A 3761-nucleotide genomic window follows, 5' to 3' on the forward strand; every position below is an offset into this window, starting at 1 on the left:
TAAAATCCATTGTTCATCTTTCTATGTACAGATATGTTTTCAGGTTGTGTGAGACTTTGCTTACATTATTGCACACTGAAAATGGATTTGGATGTGAGGCACAGCAATCAGATGACCACTTTGTCCTACAGCCTCTAAATGCACTCTGAATTCATCACATGCTTAGAGCCAACTGGGCTGACTGAATCAGTCCTCAAACTGAAAAGTGGCTATTCCCACATTTGTTGCTCTTCCCCTCTGAACAAACATATGCCTTTCATATAAACAGTGTTTTTTCAGAAGTTGCTTGAGAAAATCCCACTTGTGTCAAGAAACTACGTTCCCTTCCACCCTGGTATCTCTTTACTTCTTTGTCGTTGAAAGCCACTGGTTAGTTTAAAAATAAAAATTGTACTAAATAAATCAACTAGAAGAGAGATAAACTTAAAATCTGCATTGTTTAAAATGTAGTGTGTTTCACTCTTGAAGGCTTAAAATAGAAAAGAGTTTTTTTAAAAAAAAGTCTAAAGGCTTGACATAGAAAGATTAATGAAGGATTTTAACAGCCTTAGTAATCGCAATAGCCATACAAGTCTTAAGTAGAGACTGTTTTGCCACCTTATGACCTACAGTATTGAGGGTTTATAGTTTCAGGATGACCCCATGCAAGCTGAAACTGTAGAGTGGTCCTTTTGCAAAAAAACCCCCAAACCAAACCAAACCACTTAACATTTGGTTTAAGCAAGAACCCTTAGAGTCAGCATTCTCAGTAGCAATATGAGCAACAACCTCTCTGGCATAGCTGCCAGAAATGAAGAGCAATTTAAAGAACAGGATGCTGAAATAAAATATGAAAAGTACAGCTTACAGCATAATCTATAGTCACATTATTGTGTGTGATAGTTCCTGCAGCCAGGCCTGGCCAAGTCGTGGATAGGCTGATCTATATAAAGGTCATGGGTGAGCCCTGTGTAAAATGGCATTGTTTACAGTTTTTTTAGTAGAGAGATTAGCTGTCACTTATTTTCACATACCTAACTGAAGAGCTTTAAAGGTTCCCAGTGAGAGCATGCTCTCCTCTCTTTCTCAGCCTGTCACATCCTTGTCAGTTTCAATAAAATTACTTACCTGAATTATGCAGATGAGCTTTTGTTGTGTCCAGCACCCATCATTGTTCCTCTCCACTACAGCTGAAACTTCTAGCAGGCTTCTTGCTTTTACTGTCTGATTCTAGCACTCCTTAGGTCAAGACCTTTCAACCTCAGGGCTTGACTTATGCCACAACCATTTGACAAATCGCCCAGGCCCTCACAAAAGCTGGTTGAGCTCTAGAGTGAGTGCTCTCTATGCACCACTGTTTCACAGTTTTGACATTTCCTTCTCACTTTGCCCTTCGGTAATTAGACAAAAGAAGAAAAAGACATTTGTGTCCGAGGAATGCTTTCATTTGAGATGTGATAAATGGGCATCCTTTCTAAGAAGTTGTGGTCTCGCTATATGACAGAAAGTTCCTTCACAAGAATTTTTAGAAGTTAAACTTGCCTGGTAAAACATACTAAATTCTAAATTTGAAATCAATTATTAACTGGATCACTTAATTTTTTTCCCCCTTACCCAGACTATGCGACAGCAATTGAGTATCCACCCACTTTTGGTGTCCTAGAGATATCCTAGAGATAACCTGGTGAGGAATGGTTACATTGGAAGAATGGGATAGCAACTTTTTAAATAAAAATTAAGGCCCTAAGAAGAGGCCTGCTGCATTACACCAAGGGTCAATCCCATCTAGAGTCCTGTTCCCAGCAGTGGCCAGCCTGATGCTTTAGATGAACCCACAGGCAAGGCAAGAAGGCAGCTTGCTTTATAGTGACTGGTATCCAGGGATATAAATGGGATCTGCAATGATATTTCACAGTGCGGTGTTCAGAATATTCTATTCCGATCTCTCTCCCACCTAGTTTTCCATTTTTCCCCTTAACTGTCAGTCAGTGTTCGGTGGCAACTGAGCCTACTCGATCCCCACTGGGCTGTTTTGGAGGTACTTCTGCAAACCACAGGAACATAGAAATCAGGCCACTGGTCCATCTAGCTCAGCATTGATTACACACAGCCTAGTGGTTCTACAGGATTTCAGGCAGGAGGCTTTCTCAGACCGACATGGAGAAGCCAGGGATTGAACCTGAGACCATCTGCGTGTAAGGCAGATGCTCTACCATTGAGCTACGGCTCTTCCCCAAACCTTGAATTCCAAACTTTGGGATTCTAGTTGATACCTCCCTCTTCTGCACAGGTCATTCTGTTTTGGCTACCTAACAAGCAGCACTCACAGCCTGAACATCAGGAACAGAGGAAACAATACCACATCTGAACATATAGCCGTGGCTTACAGCCACTGATTAATCTGTTCCCCAAATGGAACCATGAAGAAGTGAAAATATGTGTGATGAAAATGATTTAAGTGGTGCCATTGGTAACTCTCTTCAGTGATGTGTCTATGAACCAAAAGGAACGTGGAAGCCGAGGCTTCAGAATAAAGTGCAATCAAGGACTTTGGAGTCTTTTCCAACTCATTTGCACTCTTAGCATGGATTTGTATGTTACAATCAGTGCTAATAAGCAGATGTAGACTATACATTTACCCAGAAACACACACAAATATATGCACCTGCTTTTTAGTGAATCACACTCTTGCTATGGCTAATCTTTCTTTGTGTGTTTGTGTGGCATTGCATTAATTGGAGTGTTGCCCAATCACATGACCAAATACTAGCACTTGATAAAGAAGAAGCCTACACAGCTATCCAAGAGCCAGTTTTTATGCATGACAAATTAACCTCTTCAAAACTAAGGAGCCATGTCAGGACCAACACTGCGCGTGCTCACACACACACACACACACACACACACACACACACACACACACACACACACAGAGTTGCTTAATCATTAATTACTGATATGCCAGGTTCTTTATCAGATGCTCCCACTTTTAAACACTACACTCCTCTAATATCTTCTTAAACTTTTCCTTGCACTTAAATTTTTACACCAGTGAAAGTAGAGTTACATCTGAACTTTTGTATTTAGAAAGTTTAGTCCTTTCTTTCTGCCCATCTCTGCTTTTTCTCCACAAATTGTGTGAACAGAACTGGAAACTATCAGAGTTATTTGTCAAACTACATATGAATTCTTTTAATTTGTCGTGCTTTATAGACTGTGCAAGAACAAGGGGTCTTTAGGAGTTTTGCATAGGTATGCATTAGACCAACATCCTGATGCCTGCAACCCGTAGGCCAAATATCCTGGATACATTCCACTTAACAGTTCCTTTCCACTGCACACAAATGTATTCAGTGGGGAAAAGGAAACCATGGGAACTCAGTTGGTCAACCTTTAACTAATATACTATATAGTTAGATGATTGTTCATTTAACTGGCAAGAGCCAAGCTATACATGTCTTAACACGCAGGAAATACAAACACTGCATAATAAATTTGTAACCTGAAGGCAACATCCTGAAGTCCATTCCCAGGCCAGCTCAGGGATGCCTGCAGAAGTTACATTTGAAGAAAAAGCTATACAGGTTACCCTTATCACACACCAAGCAACATGACTTGGTGACAGATTGAGTGCAGCATGCAAAATAGAGGGGGGAATCAAAACTAATGCCAAGGCTTCATGTCTGTTTATCAGAATAGATGATGATGCAGAAAAAATATATGAAAGGCACAATGAGGAAAGAAGGCTTGGGAGGAAAATTTTAGCAGAACAAGTAGAATCT

General features: G+C 40.4%; 1 non-coding gene across 1 annotated transcript; it reads right to left on the reverse strand.

Annotated features, from left to right (window-relative positions):
• Window positions 1-2137: 2137 nt before the first annotated feature.
• On the reverse strand, window positions 2138-2214 carry TRNAV-UAC (transfer RNA valine (anticodon UAC)). Its single transcript has one exon. It is a non-coding gene; the product is annotated as a tRNA-Val (tRNA).
• Window positions 2215-3761: the final 1547 nt, after the last annotated feature.

Source organism: Rhineura floridana, chromosome 1, assembly GCF_030035675.1.
Source record: "Rhineura floridana isolate rRhiFlo1 chromosome 1, rRhiFlo1.hap2, whole genome shotgun sequence".
In the NCBI taxonomy this organism is placed as follows: domain Eukaryota; kingdom Metazoa; phylum Chordata; class Lepidosauria; order Squamata; family Rhineuridae; genus Rhineura; species Rhineura floridana.